The following is a 23,865-nucleotide window of genomic DNA, read 5'->3' as shown; positions in this document are numbered from 1 at the left end:
AGGAGAAGTCACCGAATTCTAGAAATATTTTGACAATTGATCAGAGGCAATTTTCTGAATTATTAGAAGTAAGAAAATTAAGAGAAAGAAAACTCCAAGATTTTAGGCCTGAACAACTGGAAGAATGGAGTTGCTATCACCAGAGGTGGATTCAACTGCTGAAGAAAACAAATTGGGGCAGAAGGTGATCAGGAATTCAGAATTGAAACTATGGAGCTTGAGATTTCTATTATATGGTCAAGTGGAAATATCAAGAAAACTGTTGGATCTATCAGTTTGGGGAAGTGTAGAACAGAAACAAATTGGGAAGTCTGGCATATAGGTGATAATTGAAGCTTTAAGACCGGAAGTAATAGAAGACTATGTGGATGAAGAAGAGGTGAGTCCAAATGCCTTTTCTCTATCCTTAAGAGGCCTGGAGAAGGAAAAGAACCAGAAAAGGAGGCTAAAAAAAGGCCAGAGACCAGCAGAGTGGAAGGAAAACCAGTTCAGTGTGCAGAAAGTTGAGAGAAAATGTAGGAACATAGAGGGAGTGCTCATTGCTGCCCAATGCTTTGAGCAGTTCAGGAGGGTAAAGTGCTGGGGATTGACTACTGTATTTAGCATGATGATCTTTCACCAGGGTAGTTTTACTAGGTGAAATTCAGATTGGAGAGAATTTAATGGAAAATGGAAGGAGAGAGATTAGATAAAATAAAAACATACAATTTTTTTTTCAGAGTGTTATTACATCAAAAAGGAAGAGTGAAAAAGAATGACTGCTGGAGTCAGGAAGATCAAAAATGCAGCATATTTTTAGAATAAAGAAAAGCACATCAGGATATTCATTTGCGATGGGAAGGATCCAAGTAAGAAATGAAATATTAATGCTGAAGGAGAGAGAGAGGATTACCAAAGTGTTCTAGATACTGTGAGAAGAGGTGGGATCTAGACACAAGTGGCCTTAGATGGAAACACAGGGAGTTTTTCTTGTGTAACAAGCAGGAAGGCAGAGACTGTGGGCACAGATGCTGGTAGGTGGTTAGTGTGGTAAAATCTAAAGAGTTTCCTTCCTATTGCTTCAACTTTCTCAACAAAGTATGACACCATGGGCATAAATTCTAGTCCTAAGGAAGTTCTCCAGAGCACTTGACCTAGGGGAGTTTAGAATGGTCTACAGGTATTGGCCAAGTGAAGAAAGAATGGGAGAGAAGTCAGAGGGTGCTTTAGCAGGTAGAGGAAAGCATGTCTGCAGATAGTGACTTAGATTTGCATGGTACTTCACTATTCATAAATACACCTTATTTCTATACACTTTATTTCATAGCAATGAAAAGCTACTTTCTATTATTGATCATTAGTTTCATGGTTACTGATAATGATTTCCTTGACCAATACACTCTGATAGTGCCTGGGAATTTTATTTCTCAGCAAGAGTTAAATGACAAAGGAAAAAGGAATACATTTTAGGGGTCCAGAAAATTCCACTGAGCAATTGAACTCTAAACTACATGGCTCTGGAGCCTGAGAAGCAGGTAACATAGGTATAAATAAAGCCTGACAGAGTATAGTGCTGTAACTCAAATTTCTTCTGACTCTTTACAGTTCAGTCACTGTGATAAAACAGACTTTTTCCAGTTTTTCTTTTTCTTTATTTTTTTCATCATCCCTTTCTGAGATGGGCACAATCACCTAGGGTATGGACATTGACAGCATAATCCTCATAAATAGGTGGATGGGAAACAATTCAATAAATTTGATTTGAGACATGAAGGCGTTCTCCACTTGGGGATTAACTGGTTCCCTCCTTTGTACTTAGCTAGGATTTTTTTTTTTCTTTTTTAAAGAAACAATTTCCAAATGCTGAACAGTACTATTTGTGGAACACTCTAAGATTATGAAGTGTGTTTGTACCCATTATCTCATTTTGTTCTTACCACAGCACAGCAGTCACCAGATTAATGATTCAGATCTCTAACAAGTAGGGTTGGGTGAAGAAGAGACCACACCTGCCGTGTTCATCCACACACTGCCTACACGCAATCAGAAGCAGTGTAGAGGTACATGTAATGCTAGGTAGGATTGCAGGAACCAGGCAAGCATCATTCCCATTTTACAGATGATGAAACCAAAGCTAATGAGAGATGTGGAGCTGGTAAGTGGCACTTTGAAATAAGGAATTGTGGTCTTTGATCTAGTTTTTTTTTTTCTTCTTATACTGAATCTTAGTGTCAATCAAAGCCCTTAGCCTTCTTTAGAAGACCAAGTGTCTAAAAAAGCAATAATCTGAACAAGATATACCTTGTTTAAATTGCATTTATTTGTTAACAGAGACAGGGAGTGGTTACCAGGGGTAACCAGGGATAGCATGGGGGTGGGAGGGATGGGGAGATGTTGCTCAGAGGGTATAAAGTCTGAGTTATGCAAGGTCAGGAGATCTACTATATCAAAAGGTGACAAGGCTGTATTGTGTACTTAAAATTTTCTAAGAAAGTCAATCCCAAATATTCTCACTGTGCACATGCACACATACACTCATACACATACAAAAATAAGTATGTAATTGTAAGGGGATGAATATGCTAATTAGTTTGTAGTGATCAAGTGGCAATGATATGTACATCAAAGCATCTGGTTCTGCACTTTAAATACAAAAAAAAAGTATTAAAATAGAAATAAACTGTATTTGTAAACAAAGTTCAGTGGTGAGCCATGGTATCATACCAAATAGTAAATGACTTTGCTCCATTGACCTTTACCAGCAAAATAAAAGTGTATGTGTATATGGAGAAAGGGTTAGATAAAATTTAGTCTCTTGGCAACTATATGCATAGGTAGGGTATTTTGAGAAATCAGTCTTAATATACATAATCTAAAATAATCTTTTATAACTTTTGGTTAATGAAGTTCCCCTTATTTTAACCCCATGTTTCTTTTTTACATCAAATACACTATGGTTCTGTACTAACTCTTCTCTGGATTCATTTTATACACATGTTTATTGTTTAGTATGTTATCTAAACTTACAAATTAGCTAGTCTATAAAGGAAAGGATGATTTTCAAAAAAATTGAATCATACTACACTTCATAAAGGAAGTCCTTTTTAAGGGTTTCTACTGGAATTATAGCTTTTGGGAAGTCAAAATCCTGATTTAGATGGATGGCCAACTAAGATATATCAGACCCATGAAACTGAAAAGAAATCACAAAAATTTTTATACACAATATATTTTAGAATAGAAGCATTGGGGCCAGGTGTGGTGGTGCACAGCTGTAATCCCAGTGATTGGGAAGGCTGAGGCAGGAGGATTGCAAGTTTAAGGCCTGCCTCAGTAACTTAGCAAGGCTCTAAGCAACTTAGTGAGAACCTGTCTCAAAATAAAACCGAATAGGGATGTGGCTTAATAATTAAGGACCCCTGTTGAAGACCTGGTATTGCGATACCCCCTGCTTCGCTCTTGCTATTGAGGATTGCTTTAGCTATTCTAGGTTTTTTATTCTTCCAGATGAATTTCATAATTGCTTGCTCTATTTCTGCAAGGTACATCATTGGGATTTTAATTGGAATTGCATTAAATCTGTATAGCACTTTAGGTAGTATGGCCATATTGACAATATTAATTCTGCCTATCCAGGAACGTGGGAGATCTTTCCATCTTCTAAGGTTTTCTTTAATTTTTTTCTTTAGTGTTCTGTAGTTCTCATTGTAGAGGCCTTTCACCTCTTTTGTGAGATTGATTCCCAAGTATTTTATTTTTTTCGATGCTATTGTGAATGGGATAGTTTTCCTAATTTCTCTTTCTGAAGATTCATCACTTATGTATAAAAATGCATTGGATTTATGAGCATTGATCTTGTAACCTGCTACTTTACTGAATTCACTTATGAGTTCTAAAAGTTTTCTGGTGGAATTTCCAGGTTCCTCTAAATATATAATCATGTCATCAGCGAACATACCCAAAGGACTTAAAATCAGCATACTACAGAGATACAGCCACATCAATGTTCATTGCTGCTCAATTCACCATAGCCAGATTGTGGAACCAACCTAGATGCCCTTCAGTTGATGAATGGATAAAGAAACTGTGGCATATATATATACAATGGAATATTACTCCGCAATGAAGAATGATAAAATTATGGCATTTGCAGGCAAATGGATGAAATTGGAGAATATCATGCTAAGTGAGATAAGCCAATCTCAAAAAACTAAAGGATGAATGATCTCGCTGATAAGCGGATGAGGACATATAATGGGGGGTGGGAGGAGTTAGCATTAGGGTTAGTTAGATTTAGGGTTAGGGATAAGGAGTGTGGTAAGAATGAAGGAAAGAAGGACTGTATAGAGGGAAAAGAGGGGTGGGAGGGGTGGGGGGAAGGGAAAAAAATAATGAATCAAACATCATTGCCCTATGTAAATGTATGATTACACAAATGGTATGCCTTGACTCCATGTACAAATAGAGAAACAACATGTATCCCATTTGTATACAATAATAAAAAAAAAAAAAATTAAGGACCCTCGGGTTTGATCTCCAGTATCTCTCCCCCACAAAAAAAGAAAAGAATAGAAACCTTAACATGAATGTAGTGCAATGTTCTAGAAACAGCCAGAATTTGGTATTTTGTCATCATCCTTTCAGTATTCAGTTTGCATTCCATTTATCACTCATTGGGAATCAAGTACGTCTCACATGGACTCTGCCTGTGTTGAGCACATGTCCAGTGTGACTTCTTGTCATGATGTAGTTTCGGATCCCACCACTTGATGGCAGATACAGTAAAAGCCAGTAAAGAAGGGGAGAGTAGATCCCCAAGTGCACAATGGCCCTATCAGAATTGTGGAGTCCCAGACCTCTAGATCTCTGTCTTTCACACCAGGGATTCAGAACGAAGATGCCTCCTGAGCAGAGTGGTACTAATGGGGTGAAGGGGTAAGCCAGTGGGTTGGGGGAAGGCAGGAGGATGGAAGGAGAGATGTGGAGAAGGGAGGAGGGAAGAAAGGGTGATGGAATTGGGAAGAACATACATTCTTGTTCACGTTTTAGTCACCTCTTTGGCTGCGGCAACTAAAAGACCCACCAAGAACAATTGTAGAGGAGAAAAAGTTTATTTGGGGACTCATCAGAGTTCTAAATCCACAGACATCAGGCTCCATTCCTTGGGGCTGGAGGTGAGGCAGAACATGGTGGTAGAAGAGTGTGGCAGAGGGGAGCAGCTCACATGATGATCAGAAAGCAGAGAGAGAAACTCCACTCCAGATACAAGATATATATCCCAAGCCATGCCCCAGTGGCCCACCTCCGCCAGCCACACCCCACCTGTCTTCAGTTACTACTCAATCCTATCAGGTGGCTAATTCACTGATCGAGTTAAGGGTCTTGTAACCCAATCATTTCTTCTCTGAACCTTCTTGCATTGTCTCACACATGAGCTTTTGGGGGACACCTCAAATCCAAACCACAATGGTTCAGGTACAGGTCATTATAAGATATTCATAATGAAATCCCCTCATGATTATTGGACACGTTACTTCTTAGTTTTATGACAGAGCATCTGTACAGAGAGGGAAGCAACAAACCTTCGTATATATATATTTATGTAGCTACCTACCTAGCAGGAGGCAGATATCTCTACCAAGACAGGAAGACCTTTCTCCTCTCTCTTCCATTCACACACACACACACCTTGAATTCAGCTACAGGTCATACTATATTATCCATACTGAAATAATTGGCACTGATCATTCTGTTTCTTAGTTTTATGATGGGACATCCAGAGAGAGGAGATACAACTTAGTATTCAAATATCTATCTCTATCTATATAGATTCAGACAGAGCTATGCTATACTGTACGTTAATCTAAAAATATTTATGTTGTGAGGTTAAAATCAGGTCAATATTATTAACTGAAAGTTTTAAAATATTACTTCAGGTTATATCTATCATACAATAATTCTGATTCTAAAATATCATGTGTATACTTGTGGAAATGAATGTTTTATTATACTAATATTTAGGATTAGGTAAATAATTTGTCAGGAGCTGTGCAAAATAAAAATGTAGGCCCCTGGTTCAAAAGGCAGGAAAAAGTAATATTAAAGATATTAAAGTATAAAGATTTTCTTGTTTGTTCGTCTCTCTCAACTTACATTGATGTTTCTTATTTGCTATTTCATATCATTCCAAGTAAAGATGAATCGAAATTTTAAATGATTAGCATAGATTTTATCATCCATTTTTATATTAAGAAATAACAATTTTAAATACAAATATAAAACCATTTCAGTTGTATACTGAGTCACCAAAATTATGCAATTTATTTTAGAAAAGCTTTACAGAACTCAACTATGTTAGTTCCCCTGTTTTGGTTTTGCTCTGAACACATTTTCTACCTTGGATATACTGATGAGTAAGGAAGGAGTGAAGGGAAAAGGAACTAGAGGTTGCCCTATCTTTTTGTTTCCCTCGAAATTACCATTTTCAGCAAAAATTTGTTGCCTGTAGAGAAAAATACCATGTATAAGAAAGAATACAGAGTTCCCCAGACCTTCATGTTTGTTAGTGTTGTTCATCCTTCCCGCATTTGAAGAAAGTTCTGGCACAAACTGCAAGTGCAGTCACCTGGAGACGTCACCGCTCTCATTATCTCAGTTGTGCACATAGCACTCCCGCCCTGCTCTTGCTTTTAGTCTTGCTGAACTCCCATGCATTGTGGGTCTGCCACGATTTCGTGCTAATGGGGAACAGCAAACGCTGTATGAAAAGGTATGAAATGAGTAAAAGTGGGAGGATAAGGACTTCCATTCCATTCAGTCACATGCTCATTGGACTTCACTTACAAAACTCAACTCCAAAGAAAATTATTAAGTGACAGCTGAGCATTACACCACGTCTGGGGCCCTTCTGAGCATGGGCCCTGTGAAACTGCACAGATTTTTATATCTCAGAAGCTGACCTTGGCAATTACCTAATTCTTGTAAATTCTCTTGAGGTATCCACACACATGCACACATACACAAAATCACACAGTAGCTATCATCGGTAAGTAGTTGAGATGATTTTTATGTTGACTATTCCACAAAATCCACCTTTAATTTTGTTGGAAGACAAGAATTGGAAACTACCTGGGTTGCAAACCTTTATTCTAGCAGTCACCAAACCCTTTCCTTTCTGGAATCTCACACAATTCAATGTTTCCAATATTCCATTTGCATGGTTCCCTGGGGAACGCACCCTAGTAAGATATGAGACCAGGTAGACTTATGCCCATCTTTCTGAGGCTAACTGAAGGGAACAATAAAAGGGAAGATGGAAAAGAGGAAAACACACTCCCTTATGAGCATATTCTCAGGCAAATCAATTGTAGGAAAGAGTATGTGTGAAAGTTGAGAATCTGGAAATTAACTCTCTTAAAGCCATGGGCACTTCGGTACCCCTTAGAAAATCTTTGTGCGACTCCAGTGTAATGCAGTTAGAGACAGCTTAAGGAAGTGAAAGCAAATTTATAATTCATAAAAAGGCAATCAAAATTTAATACAATTGAAGTTGTACCAAAAATTCCTTCAGATTCGATTCAGAAGACTTAAGTATAATAAATCCTTGCAAAAGGAACTAGATTTGGTCATTTGGATAAGGAATACTACAGATTTTGGGATTTCATTTTTATGACATAACTCCAGAGAATGTGACTAAGGAAGTTAAATATATATTGAATTCTCAGAAAGGAAATCTCCATTTTTGTTGGCTTAATAATATAAATGTGTTTCCTTTATCTTTTAGACTCAGGTTGTTTTCTAATTGAGTGCAATCTTTAAATAGGACATAGGATTTAAAAACTCACATTCAAATGGTTTCTTGGGAAATTCATCTTATCTTTAGAATTATTTAAGACACATGCTCACTGTTAGGTTATGCATTCTTGACTCTTTATCTGCCTTCTTTTTTTACTTTGTGGCTAATATCTCATTAGGTGGTCCTAATGTATAATCTCAGAATGCTTTAAAGCACAATCACATGCTATTTTTCTAAAATTAAGAAAAACAGTTTGCATTGAATTCCTTTCAAATTTTGTTTCAGTATTGTCTTTGATAAATTACAAAGTTAGGGTTCTTAAGATAATATTCTATATAAGAGTAAGTGAATTACTGACCTTATATTCCACAATTTATCACAGACACCCCCCCCTTTTAATTTAACAAATAAAGATTGAGTACCTACTGTGTCAGATGCCTTGAAAGATACTAGAATTGCCATAAAGTAGTGTAACTGCAGATTTTTGTAGCCTGGACTTTGGAGACCTGTGATGACCTGAGAAGGTTTGCAGCTTTTATGGATTTTTCTGAATCTTGAAATGAGTGTACAAATTAAGCTACAGATGTTCATGATAGAAGAATTATTTATTGTTATTCATACAAAACTTCCATCTCAATAGTCCTAAATCAACAGAGCTTATTGATACATTTTCTTGAGACACACAAAAAAGTGCAATGAAGGTACCAATGTGTTTTAGATTCTATTCTTTATATTTTAGTGACTTGAAGCTTTTGGGGATAAGATATCTATCTACATGCCACACTGATAATGAAAATGGGGGGGCATTCTTTTCCATATTGATGAAATGGTTTGATTATCATGTACTAGAAATGACCTCAACATATAATTGATCATGCTTTTTAATTATTGTCAGAAATAGTGGCATAAGTTCAACTATTCAAAACTCAAATCATAAGTTTTGGCAGATGTCCTCCAGCAGTTATTGGCTTCTGTCCAACAAGTCTGCATAGCAGGTCAAATCATTCAGTTATCTATGGATACATTTTACCAATTAATCTATCTTGAAGATTCACCAGGAGTTAAATTGTGTAACATGAAATAAGTTTTATAGATACAGTTTGTGAGGTATTTTATGGCTGGGAGTGGGTAGGAATAATGATAACTCTCAGAAATTATCTGAATTGTTTATCTATTTGCTGAAACAAAGGCAAAAATAATTTTTTTTGAGAAATCCCCACCCATTCATCACTTCTTTGGCCCATTTTCAAGCAAAGGTGGCATGGCTTGTTTTTAAAAATTACATTTGAAACCTACTCTGTTAGTCAAGTGTCAAACATAGAACTTCACTTGAAAATTGCAACAAATAATTTTCATAGTCTACTTTCAAATTTTTTTGTCAATCAATATTAACCTTCAACTCTCTAATGTCCACATCTTCTCCAAGGATTCATTCTCAAGAAACAATATTCATGAAAGATATATGATCCACAGATTGTTCTAGGTATTCTAAATATGATTATGGGAGCAGGTCAGCTACATATTTATAACACATAGTTTTGGAATAATAGTGATTGCTTTTACTGCGTTTTCTCAGGAGAATGACATTGACATCACTAGGGAACATAATAAAAATCTTTATAAGAAACAACAGTCATTAGCAGGACCAACCCCAGGGATATTGAGGACATTTTCACTTTCATCACACATAAAGGAGATCACATAACACTGTTTCCCTTACAGGAATTGTGTTTCCTTACAGGAACTGTGATCAAATTTCCCTCTTTGTTTTGGGAAACAACTCACCACTAGCAACTTGAATCTGTGTTATATGGTCTTGTGTACTAATCTTTCTTCCAGCTTTATTGTATTTTCACTTATAATTTTTTATTCGACTTTCTTTTTTATCCTATTCTGTGTCACACATTATCATACTCTGATAATATTTAAGTCATACCAATTTTAAGTGAAATTTTTTTCAAAACTGCACAGGAAACAATAGGGTTCAGGATTTTAGAAATGGAGTCATTTCAAACCCTGGGGTCAAATTCAGATATGTGATCATAGGGTAGGTAATTGACAAGGAGTGGAGCTTAGTGTCTTTGCAGGATCAGAGAGCACTGAGTCTATGGCATCAGTCTTGTTAGACAGGAATCTAGAAATTCCTCCAGATGATAACAGCAGGAAAATGGAAGGGAAAATAGTGAGCTGACTCTGTGTTTGAAGACCATCATAGAGTGCCTATAAATCCGTACAAGAAAAACGGGAAGTTTGTACTGCACAGAGTAGTCAATGGCACAGGCAAATTTCCTATGAAAAAAACTGAAATACTATTTTGAAAGAAGAAGCTTAGGATATAGGAGATTTTCAGAGGTAACAGTGAATGAAATGCTATAAGTACAATATTGAGCAAAGCCCATCGGAGTAGGAATGGGAGTCAGAAAGATGGGTGCTTGTGTGTGTGTGTGGAGAGGTTTCCACATTTGGGTGGACCTTAGATAATGTCTTGCCTTGGATATGTGATATCCCCTGAAAAGCTCATGTGGCAACACGGGACATGTTCAGAGGTGGAATATTTATATTATGAGAGTTGTGACCTAATCAGTGGGTTAATCCACTTGATGGGTTAATGATTTGAATATATTACTGGGTGGTGACTGGCAGTGGGTGTGGCTGGACGAAGTTGGCCACAGGGGCATGACCTTGGGAATTATATTTTGTCCCTGGATTCTGGTTCTGCTTCTATTTTTCTCCTGCCAGGAGCTGAGCAGCTTCCTTCTGCCATGCCCATCCACCATGATGTTTGGCCTCATCTTAGGCCCAGAGCAATGGAGTTAGCCAAACACAGACTGAACCTCGGAAACTGTGAGCCCAAATAAACTTTTCTCCTTCTAAGTTGACCTTGTCAGGTATTTTTGTCACAGCAATGAAAAACTGACTAACACAGGTGATAGACGGTCTGGATAGAACTAATTAGTATCTGGTTCCAAATGGTGCCTGGCCATGTGGTATGAGGACCTGGTCCCTATCAAGGCATCACTTTGAATTTTGGCTAGCTGTGAAGATATCAAATTTGACACAAAGTTCCATTTCTCCCTTAATCTCTGCTTATAAAAATGGGTATTATTTCCTTTGATCCACTCAAGTTCTCCCAGCTATTCACAAATCTAGAGTCAAAAGGAGGCAGGAAAAATTTGAAGTTGTACTGAATGCAAAATTTACAAAATCAAAAGATTTGTGATATAACTTTCATGTGCATCCACCCCATGTCTTTCACTCAGGGAACCCATCCTGTCGGTACCAATAAGAGGTCATCCAGGTTCCTTCTCAGTCAAAGTCCTACATCCCCTTGCCCTTTTCTTGCCCCATTCCTTACCTCTAACTCCACTCCTGAGTTTGTCTAGCTCCTGACCTTTCAGATTTCATCTTCTACTTCAGACCCTAAATTTATTTCTTAGCACTGATGACAGGTTTAGTGTCCTAGTATGATCTTTTGTGCTTCTGTTTCAAATATGATTTTATACTGATCTTTCCCCACATTCACTTCTGTGCACACACACACCAGGTAACTACCCTCCAGATCAAATCTGCTAATGGCACTCACTCAGCCCCAGTGGTCAGAGCTAAACACTTTACCATCCTAAAGGCCTAATAAACAAAGCTCCTCTGTCCCTCATCTAATCCCTCATATTTGACATCTCATTCTGTCCACCCTCTGCTCTTCTCTCAGTGAGCTGCCGATATGATAAGGCAATCTATCCCAGTATATCATGAGTTCCTAAGCTAGTGGAATTTCTCCTACAGGTTAAACATATACATTAATCTCTGGATTTTGTCACGGAAGTGTTAATATTTCTATTAAGTGACTGGGACGAGTAATTTGGTAGTGCACAGGGCCTTTGGGGCTATTGGAGCTTTCAGGATGGAGAAGCACCCACTCCACACATGTAGTGAGCCCTTTGTCTCACCTGTTTCACCACCTGCCATATTAGAGTAACCCACAGGCAGGGAAGCAGATGGGGAATAGAAAAAACGAGATAAGACACATGATCAGAAATGTGTAATATCGTTTAAATAGGTGCTTTATTCTTGCAAACAGATCACATACATGAATCTGGAAGTTAGGGAGTCTTTAGAGACATAACAATTAAATTATTAATATGCTAGAACTTTATATATGATTAGCAAATCAATATTAACATTCAAAAGTTATAGTAAGAAAGCCAAGCCTGGAAATTTTTAAATAAATTGCTTAAATCACATAGTCTACTAAAAACAATAGTTGTAACTGTTCTGCACATGCCATTCTAAGACCTTATCACATTCATTCATTCAATCATCATACATTGTTATAAGGTATTGACTTAGTCATCTTCATTCACCTGTAAGTAAATCAGTGAACAGAGAAGGTACATAACTGGCCTGGAACACACAGGAAATAAATAATAAGGCAAGGATCAAATACAGGAAGATTCTCCCAGAGTTTGCATTTTAATCCTCCTACCGAGTTGCCTACAAAGGGGACCTGAGACTGATTCCTTCCTTTACCAACCTTCTGTTCCTTCCAGCAAGTAGGAGTCTTAAAACTGTATATATGTTTAGATTTTTCCCTGGGGGGAAGTCCCACTACAAAGTGGGAAGGGAAAGGTGCCTTTCTGATACTTAGATAAGATGTAGAAAAAAAAGCAAAGGCTATTAATAAGTGTAATCCCAAGAAATGCCAGTTGGCTGCTGTAAGTCCGTGTAACTCCTCAGTATCCTTGAAAGATAAACACACAGCCTCCACAGGAAACTATTTGGTTTGGGTAGCGATGATTTTTGCCATTCAGGAAACTTGCAGTGCATACAGAAACATAAAGAGCTTCTCACTGATCTTCTCAGTGGTGATAAAATGTTCCATAAATAAACATTTCACTTTGTTTCCTTCTAAGTAAAATTATCTTTGCCGCTTTGATAGATTTTCTAGTACTGAGAGCAACCTGTCCTAACCTCTGTTGGAAGAAAATGAGAAATAATCCCTATATGCAAGATAAGACAAATCTAATAGTTATGTTTGCAAACATCAAATAGCAGTGGGCTAAAGAAGTGCGATATAAAGCTATCAATTAATTTTGTTGTAACTGTATGCACCTGTGAACAACTGCTTAATTAAAGAGGCAAACAGAAATCTCTCACAATAATACCTCACATTACTTGCACTTATGTGACTGTCAATTAGTTGGAGTGGATAAACACAGTTGGAATCGTGCCATGTGGACTTCTAGTAAAGAAAGAAAAGAAAGAGATATAACCAGGAGATAAGTGAACAGAGAAAGGAGGACCCACAGACAAATATGGACCATTCTCTATGGGATAAATATCCATTTCAATAAAGGAAATGAAAGTAGATGCTTTACACTGAAAGGACCCAACTCCCTCAATCACTGGAACAAAGAAAATGAAGCTTTCATACACGAATATACATCAAAAGGAAAAGGAGTCGGAGCATCTGGGCTGCTTGCAAACACGAGCTTAGGGCTGGTGTTTTATTTCTATATAAAAGAAAGCAAGGCGAATCCCCAGGCAACTTGTCTCCCAAGGTAATAATATCTACCTCAAGGTCTCTCCCCAGTTTCGCTCTGTCCACAATTCTTTAGTCTTTCAAAAAACAACTCTGGCAATGTGTTGAGGGAGAGGAGCTTAAAACTTGTGAGAATGTCAAGGTTCCCTCTGGAAGAAGAGATGAATTGTACAAGTTGGAAATTTCCAGTTGTCAGCTCTGCTCTCTGGTGATTTATTTTGCTAATTGAAGTAAAAAGACTATGGAGTTATGAGATTGAAAATTGAACAGGCAACATTTGAATTATGATGAAATTATAGCCCACCACTAAAAGCCTCTTTCAACCTGTGTTATCAAAGGGGGTGGTGAAATCGTAGCTGCTCTGATCCAGGTGTTCTTGAGGAAAGTTAAATGATTCTTGGGGAAGCAGACAGCACATTTGCTTTATTACCAGAGAACAATCGCTAAGCCCCCAAGCCCACAGAGGGCTGGAAGTTTCTGGAGGCCTGAGATTATGTCTTACTCTTGGTTTCCCTAGTGCCTAATGTAGTGCCTGGCACTCAGTTAAACTCAGTTAGATATAAACTTAAATGAAAATTATGCTTTTTAAAAGATCTCCTATCCTACCCCACTCTTCTAGTTCTGAAGGCTTTGAGGCATGGACTAAGTTTTATTTTATGAGTAGAATCACAAAAAATTTAACTGGAAGAAAGCCAGATTCACTTAACAAAGTGGCTTGCTGCTAAGCCCTTGCTTGTCCTGAGACATAAATCTAGAAGAGAAAATATTTAAGGGATCAAGTGTCCACAGGTGTGGTCCATGTGTGTGCCAAAAATATTCATGACTATACACATTTCCTAACTTTTAAAACAAGAGTACATTTCTATGGCAAATATGAAGTAATCTTTTAAAATAATGCCTAAAATTATGTGCAATTATTTATCTGTGATAATATGCTCCAAATCTGGCCTATCACCTGTCTTTGTAAATAAAGCTTTGTTGGAACACAGCAGCTAATTCATTTACATGTTGTCTATGGCTGCTTTCACACCACAGTGGAAGAGTTGATTAGTTGCGACAGAGACGATATACCCTGCAAAGCCTATAATATTTACTACCAGGTCCTTTACAGAAAAAGTCTACTTATCTCTGATTTACTTGATATGATGGCAATTTTTTTTTAATCTTACAAAATGTCAGGCACTGTGGTGTATCTCATTAGCTCATTAACGTGGTTTATTTCATTAAATGAACATGACAAATATATGAGGTCGATTTGATTTTTATCCCCATTTTCCTCGTTGAAGTTTGGAAATGTTAAGTAACTAGACTGTTGTTCAGAAGTCAATCACTTCTAGAAGCCACATGGCTCAGTTTACTTCCCTCAGTTTACTTCTCTCTCTATTCCAGTAATAATCTGTGTTTTCCTAGGAAAACAATTATCATCTTATTGCTATTTTTGATCATGTGTCTTGCTTCCTGCCAGCTAGACAGATTAATTCTAATCCACTGCATGTATTTTCAGCAACTGTAGCATCATAGGTGTATACTAAATTCTTATCAAGTGCATGAATGAATAAATACCTGTGTCTGCACATGTTGGTGTATCAGTCAGCTCAGGCTGCCACAACTAAATGCCATAGTCTAGGTTGCTGAAAGAACAGAAAAGTATTTTATCACAGTTCTGGAGGCTAAGAAGTCCAAGATCAAGGTTCAACAGGCTTCAGTTTCTGGTAAGGGCTTTCTTCCTGGCTTACAGGTATCCATGTTTTTGCTCATTCTCAAAAAGCAGAATGGGAGAGAGAGGGGGAGAGAGAGAGAGAGAGAGAGAGAGAGAGAGAGAGAGAGAGAGAGAGAGAGAGAGAATGAATTCAGATACCTCTTCCTCTTTTTCTTTTCTTTTTTTTAATTTTTGTTTCAAATAAGATATTATTTTAAGTTTTTTTTTTTTTTTTCCTTCTTTCTCTTATGGGTACCAGCACTATTGGATCAGGATTCCACAATTCTGACTTCATTTAACCTTGCTCACCTCTTTAAAGGTCTATCTCCAATACAATACAATGGAGAGTTAAGCATAGTATTTTGGGAGGAAACAATTCGGTCCATCACAGCTAATATTACAGACATGGTGGGTAGGGTGGGGTAGCTGACTCTAATACTACTTTCAGTCTGCTCTGCCTGACTGTGTCTATTCTTAAGCTGTGAAAGTTAAAAGTTTTCACTTTCAACCGGAGATGGCCATAGGATTGGGATCTGCCAAGGAGTGGACATCACCTAGGTTACTATTGCCCTCTGCCTTCTTCCTGCCTGAGAAACAGACATCAGACACGATGCCTGGAAGTGCAGCAGCTATCTTTGTATCAAAAAGTCCACTATTTGTGGGAGAGTTGGAAGGGCCTGGATCCTCTGGTTTTATGGACGTGCACACCACTCTAGAACTGGCTGCTTTAGATCTCTTAGAACATGATATAATACTTGCAGCCAAATGGAGTTCCAATTGATTTAACCTGGCATAAAGGAAATGACTCTGCCGAACTTGCTAGAAGCACTGGCACTAGTTCTAACACTACTTAACTCTCTGATATTGAGGGAGCCCTTTGTCTCTAAGAGTTGAACTAGAGGGCTGCTAGAATTTCTCCTGGGTATAAAATGATATGATTTTATGGTTCATGCAGAGAATAAATTGACAATAAGCCAGGACAATCCCAAATAGCACACTAAAAACTGCTAAAGGAGAGGGTTACTGGAAGGGTTTATATGAGATTAATATTATTGTTGAATTTTTGAATATCTTTAGTTCACCTTACCCACAGCATCTTCTGAATCTGGTACTTTCTCCGAGAGCATTATCTTAAATTCATACTGATTTATTTCTTTAGAGAGAGAGACATTCTGCTTGAGTTAGGGAGAACCGACGAAGAATGTCACAATGTCTCTCTTGTCCTGCTTTGCAGATGGTGCTGCTCTCTCATATGTGTCCCTGTGACTCCAATTGACCCTTAAATATACTGTTAAGCACATATTTTATACATGACAAGATAATCAATAAATCTCATAAATATTGATGTCTCAGAGAGGAAATGCATCTTCTGCTTGAGATCAGCATATGGAGTGCGGCACCCACCCAGTCATTCTTCATGAGTCCTATGGAAAGTCATTGTCACATTATTTTTGCTTTCTTGCTATGTCATTATAGATTGTGTCAAGGATGCCTGTCAGGCACTTGTACCAACAATGTTTTGAAGCCATGACATCATTTTGACACTAATTTCCATTTTTCCATTATTCCATAAGAAGCCCCTAACATCTCCTGTTTTATGGCAAGCATTTTACTGTCTAAGAACTCAGACATCAACTGTGAATATCACTTCCATGAAAAAGAAATACAGAAAAACGACAGGTAGGTTGTTAATTGATATGCTAAGGATTAGAGTAATCTTTGTATATCCTCGTAATATGATATACAGAGGTTGAATGGACTCCCTCCTCCTTGAAGTCTCTGCCTAATGACACGCCCATTTTTCAATTCCTTAATAGCCACGAGCCCTCTGGAAGGAAATCCTTGGCCTCACCAAGTCCTAGCATTTTCAGGAATAACTTCGGTGTGAGTGAGATAAAACAGTGGGAGCCAGTGATTTTTCAAAGTGCTTCACACTGTCATCCTCCCTGTCCAAGTCTGTCACACTTAGAGTAAGTGGTTTCTCTAAAATCCTTCAGTTTATTGAAGCCTCCTTCATTCTTCTTTGCATGTTTGAGTCTGGCTTCTCTGGAACGGACAACGTAATGTTTAAAGGTATAATACCAAGTTCTGTGCCCTGTAGGGAACCCCAGACAGTGGGAGGCATGCATGTCCTTAGAGAGCCTGGAGATTTCCTGGTCTTTGAGGAAGCATTTTCCTAACTGAACTCACTATGTCCAGACAGGGAGCAAAATAAAACCGTCCATAGCATGAAAAAAAAAAAAAAAAAAAAAAGAACCAAGCAAGAGAGGGGTTTAGAAGAAAATTAGAGATGAACTCTTATCCTAACAGGATATCTTGTTGTGTAAGAAATTAGCTGAGTAAGCTTTGTGGTCTTAAAAATTAGAACTAAGTTATGCCATTTAGTTTTTTTATGATAAAGTTTTAAAATTTATCCTCTTTTGATGCTTAACAATGCATAATCCATAATGTTTATGGATAATGGAGCTGGATTTTCTCATTTTAAAAACTACCTTTATTATTAAAGCTGTGTGACCTTGAGCAAGTTAATTAACCTATCTGTGCCTCAGTCTCTTATCAAGAAAAAGGGGATAACAACAGTATCTTACCTCATCAGGTTGTAAAGATTGTGTGAATATATCTGAAGTGCTTAAAACAATATATGGCCCAGACTAAGCATATTTTCAATAAATATTAGTTGTACTCAACACAGGGTCACTTTTTTCATTGCTTTTTATGAGGACTTACTTTTTAGAGATTAATCATAATACAGCAAATACTCTTAATGGACCATAAAGTTATCTGGTCAAACCCCATTCCTACAAGCTGATTGTCCTGTCATATGTCTACTGTGGGAGGCTGCACTAGTCCCACAGCTGCATTCTGGTATGTTTCCAGTTAGTGTAGCCTAAGAGACATTTTCTCAGAAGAGTTGGAAGGTAGAAGGAGGCAGCCATTTCTAGCATGCACAGTCCTTCTCCTGGTTATTCATTCATGTGCTAATCTATGTGCCTTTAAGGGGAATTTCTAGGTGCAATTAAGTCCCTAGTCAGAGCCAGGTACAGTGGCATACACTTGTAATCCCAGTTCCTCAGGAGGTTGAGGCAGGAGGATGGCAAGTTCCAGGCCAGCCTCTGCAATTTAGTGAGATCATGTCTCAAACAGTAAAAAAGGACTGAGGAAGTAGCTCAGCACTAAAGGATCCTGAGTTTAATCCTCTGTGCTACCAAAAATAACAAACAAACAAACAAGCAAACAAACAAACAAAATACCCTAGTCCTTTGACCTTAAATTGTATCGCATGAGTGGGCATGGCCTCATCTTACTCCTCTAGCCTACGTTTCTCTCATTAAAATTCGGGGCAGCACATTTCATAATTTGTTTACTAATTTTTATTTTCCTGCAATGATCCCGGCCTCTCACAGCATTCTCACTACCAGTCCTTACTGTTGAAAAAGGGGGAAGCCCTTTAAAAGAGGGTTAGTTTTGGTTTGGATATGTGGTATCCTCTTAGAGCTCACGTGCGAGATAAAGCAGGAAGATTCAGAGATGAAATTATGAGACGGTGACAGTTATAACACAATCAACTGGATAGTAACTGTAGACCGGTCACTGGGGGTGTGCCTTTGGGGTTTATACTCTGTCCTCGTTGGGCAGAACTCCCTGTGCTTCCTTTCTGAGCTTCTTTCCTCTTCCACATTCTTCTGCCATGATGGACTGTTTGGTCTTGGGTCCAGAGCAATGGAGCCGGCCATCTACGGGCTGAGATGTAGTTTATTTGTGATCCCCAAATAAACTTTTCCTCCTCTATGGTGTTCTTTTCTGGTCTTTTGGTCACCGCACAAAATAGGCTGACTAGAACATTTAGAAAATTGACATGTACATGACATGTTAGGTGAATATACAAATATGTCATGGTGTATCCTGCTATAATATATAATTATAATTCACCAATTTAAAGGAAATAAACCCTAAATGAATAATAGTATTAAATAAAAGAGGATTAGGACTTTGCTGAACCTGGACTTCAAGCTCTGGTTCATGCTTCTGGGATTCCTGTCTGCTGGTAACATTGCCTCCTGACCAGCTGTCTTGCCCTCCAAGAGTCCTCTTGTATGGTTCTTACCTGCTCTTCATCCTGTCTGCCTGGCTATCTGCCTATAGATTTTAGGGCTTACTTAACGGGGTTCCACAATTTTGTAAGATTATTTCTATAAGACATTTATCTAATTTATTTATTTCTAGTTCTGCTTCTATTAAACTCTGATACTAGAATTTTGGACACCACATATTTGGTTGACCTTAAGATTTTAATTTGGTCCTTGAGATCTCTAAATAATTAACAATGTAGGTAGCAATTACAAACTCCTATTCAATAAATTGTATGAAAGAGACAATTCACTTGCCACCTTCAATATGACTTATCCTATATAGGTGTCAATGGTTAGTTTTTTGAACCTTGGGACTGGTAGTGAGGAAGCCAGTAGAGGTGTGATAAATGTGGGAAAATAAAAATTGGGGAACAAATTATGGAATATTGTGTCAAAAATTATATTGAGAATAGGGAGAATGAAGAGATATAAGTTTGAAGAAGGTAAGTTTGGGTAGAACAGAATTTAATACAAAACCATAGAAGGCAAAAAGGAAAAAAAAGATGCAACATAAAAAAAAATAGCATGACTTAAAAAAGATGAGATAAATATGACCAGGATTACATACAACATGGAATCCCCTAGTAAGGTGATGAATTCATATTACAGTGTATTTCTGTATTAAATGGTGAGTGAAAACACCACTTAAATAAAGGACATCTTTTTATTTTTTTTCCCATTCTACAATTTTCTTTCCTCTCTTTCTTTTTTAAATTTAGTCAGCAACTACCAGAATAAAAATTTACTTACTGGAAACAGTTGAATATTCTCAAAAACTGAATTAACTCTCTCATCCAGATGAGTAGAATTTAGCATTAGTTTAGAATTACAATCTTGGTTTCATCCCTATAGCCAGAAACATTGAAAGAACTTCAAAGTAAATAAAACAGTGGGAAAAAAAATATGTGTACCTCCTTCTTTCCCTTCCTGGGTATATGTATGAACTGTGCTTAATGGACTTGTCAGGAAGAAGAGAGAAAGATTCGATCTTTAAGCACCAATCAGACACGTGAAAAACAGTTTGTTATTGACCATGAAGGAAAAGAAAGGAGAAAGGAAAAATTGGACGAAAAATACTACACTGCTGTGCCTTGGAAGATAACAACCAAGGACAAGAATCTGATTTAGACAGAGAAAGATAGTAATTTGTTATTACCAAGAAATATTACATTATGAAGAAAGTTTGAAAAAATAATTCCCTCTGACCTCAAGGTACTATTTTATTTGCTTACAATTTGATGTTGTTCCAAAAAAAATGTATAATTTTAAATTTGGAGGCAAAAAAGAATATACATTTCCTTCACTTCATGTTCTTCAGTAATTTTAATAAAGAAGGATGACAGGAAATCTCTTGTCCTCAGACTCTGTAACTCTGGTTGGGTGAGCCTGTGAAAATGTGGGTGTCATGAAAGAAGAATTTGACCTACGGAACGTGAAGATGTTATTAAATGTGGAAGATTTACTATTAAATGATAGTTTCCCATAATTGCCAGTCATCAGGTGGACTTTCTTAACATCAAAGTATTATTAGTTTTATATACCAAAACAAATTCAAGTTTCACTAACTCCCCAGAGTAGGTTTACACTCTGATGTGTGTGCATTTTCCTTAAAATAACTTTTCCTCCTTTAGAAGAATTAGCATATTTATGTTAATGTACAATAAAATGCAGGGTGATCAGTTAGAGAAAATTGCAGAGGATTGAGTGTTGAGTTCATTTTTAATGCAATGAAAATTTTTCTTGCCTTTTTAAGTGACACAAAAGCAAGCTCTCAAAAAAGAATCATTACTCAATATGAAAAACTTAAAAACAATCTTAATCACACAATTGCTAGGTCAGTTGATAAGTTAAATATGGAGACTATGATTCATCTTGTACTAGAATCTATTTGGAACATAGAAAATAACAACCATTGTTTGTTACTGTTTTATAATTTTATAAAGACTTTGATATTCATTATCTAATTTAATCTTCAAAACACCATATGAACCACGTCTGTATAAGCTTCAAGTCTTTGACATGAATTTGAAAGGTGCCCAATAAATAAACTAAACCTTCTACCAAGCCACAAGTAAATATAACAATAAGTTAATATGCAGACAGTGCAAACTGTATGGAGGGGTAATTATAAAGTAACAATTTCATGTTATTCCTGATGTATGTAACATCCTGATGTATGTAACACACACACACACACACACAAGTTATTTTTCTCCCAAGTAGTCAGGGTAGAAACACTCTGTGATGAGTTATTATATCATATAACTATTGGTATTTTCTTTTCCGTACTATTTTCTAAATTGAATTGTGAAAGAAAATGCCTGCCTTACTTTAGAGATACATTGTGTTTTGACCAAAATAAGTATGACCCAGGATTCAAATTGACTTTGAGCTGTTTCAAACTTTAAATTTGCCTTCAAATGATACAAATTGGGCATTTAAAAAATGTCAGAAGTTTTAAAACTAATTTGAAAAACAGATATAAAATATGTTTTTTAAGTCACATTCCTGGGGAAAAAAATCACTGTCCATATTGATATGTAAGTTCTCTAATAGTTTTGTTTTTAATCTCATACTCTGAAACATTACTATACCTCACACTTTAAAATAAAATCCAAAAATAAAATTTAAAGAAATTTAAATTTTTTGTTAACAAAAAAAGATGTCCTCAAGGAAGGAAGGAAGGATCAGGTGGTATTTTACTGATGATAATTTCTCTAATGGGAAGTGTAACTGGCGAGATTATTTGGGATAGAAGAGAAGATACATGTCTAGATCCTTGAATCAATGAATTGTCTATTGTCTTCCATGTGTGTTGTGTGCAAAGTAGAGCTCTTCACTACACTATCCTGATCAGCATCAAACCCTTAAAAACAAACCTCCAAAATGAGAACACAAGAGGTTGGAGTCAAGTTCAAAGACCAGAATCAGAAACACAGCATGGAATAAAGTCAAGGTAACAAACTGTGACATGAGGCTGTGTGTGTCACTAGGGAGATCGGCTGCCAGGAAGCTCCATTTTGTGCTTCATCTCTTGAATATGAAGGTCTTCATGGCAAGCATTCCACAGAGAAAACTTGCTACTAATGTCTCTTTTTGTCCATGTTTTGCTTTGTTTGTTTTTTTTTTTTTTTTTTGCCTTATTTCTGTTAGCTATTCAAAAATTATCATATTGTTATATCTTCACAGCTCACAATAATTCATCTTGTGACAAAGAGGAGTATAAGCTAAATTTCACATTAAATGGGTTCACTGGTAATTGATGGGAAAGAGCCATAAGACAAATCTAAAATAAGTGGAAAAGGGAAACACTATATTTAACTACCATATCTAAAAAAAATGACATTAAATACCTCACGGCAGCATGCATTTGACAGTTGCCTGTGTGGGTCTCTTTGTTCTTCTGCTCTCAATGCCAGGCTACTTGTACTTTGGGTGCAAAGAACCTGATACTAATTAAAAGAATTGGTTGACAACTAATTTTGTAACACATAACTTTAATATCATGTTTGTAGCAGGTGGCCTGTAGAATTACTAAAGAATCTGTAAGAAGCTAGAAAGAAACAAAATTTGATTATTTGACCATTCAGCAATTATCAGTGGATCCTCAGCATGTGCGAGGTAATTTCCCAAATAGTATGGAGACGTAGGTAAATGAGAAAGTCAGACATACTCTTCTCCTGAAACCAGCATCTGGTGAGGTTGGTATGAGGAGAGTGCTTGCTATAGTTTGGATCTGGATGCTCCCTAAAGGCCCATGCATTAAAGATGTGGTCCCCAGTTTGGCACTATTGGGCGGTGGTAGAATCTTCAAGAGGTGAGGTCCAGTGGAAGGTCTTCAAGTGATGGAGGTGTACCCTTGGAGGGGATAGTGTGACCCTAGTCTCTTCCTTTTTCTCTTCTTTTCAGTTCCTGGCTAGGAGATAAATAGATGGGTTTGCTCTTCCATGTGTTCCCATAATGATGTGCTACCATGGTTCATAACCAAGAGGGACAACCAGTCCTGTACTGGAACTTTCAAAGCTGTGAACCCAAATAAACCTTTTATCTTAATAAGTTTATTATCTCAGGTATTTGTTATGGTAACAAAAAACTAACTAATGCAGTGCTCAATAAATGTTAGAAGAAAATTACCTTTAAGGATGAATTTATAAAAGCCAAATATAGGTAAACAGACCACCTTAGGACCAGTGATAAGGTCATGAAAAAGGAAGAAAGTAGTTAAAAATAACTTTTGGGAGAGGATTCTGAAATGATGGTGAAGTACCAGGGTCAGGTTGATCCTCAGCCCAGAGAGAACCACAACAATATTTTTGTGACAGCAACAAACTCTAAGTAAGCAAGAGAATCAGACTTCCAGAGTTACAAAGTATTAGATTAGTGTAATTTGTATGAAATAATCCCAAGGCATACAAAAACCAGGAAAAGATGGCCCACTTAAGGGAAAGAGACAAGCCAATGGAAACTATCCTGGAAAAGACTTGGTAGTGGATCTACTAGGCAAAATTTAAAACAATCATTTTAAAAGATGTCTAAAGATCTAAAGGATGAAAAAGAGAAAATTATCTACAAACAAATGAAAATAGCAATGAGAGGAATAAATAAATTCTGGAGTAAAAAGTAATGTAAATTACTTTTTAGTAATTTAGTAATGTAAATTTCATTATAGGGATTCAGGCATTTCTGGATGAGAGGAATCAACAAATCTGAATATAGGACAATG

This window comes from Sciurus carolinensis, chromosome 5 (assembly GCF_902686445.1).
Source record: "Sciurus carolinensis chromosome 5, mSciCar1.2, whole genome shotgun sequence".
NCBI classification, from domain to species: Eukaryota; Metazoa; Chordata; class Mammalia; order Rodentia; family Sciuridae; genus Sciurus; species Sciurus carolinensis.
Note: the sequence above shows the minus strand (reverse complement) of the source record.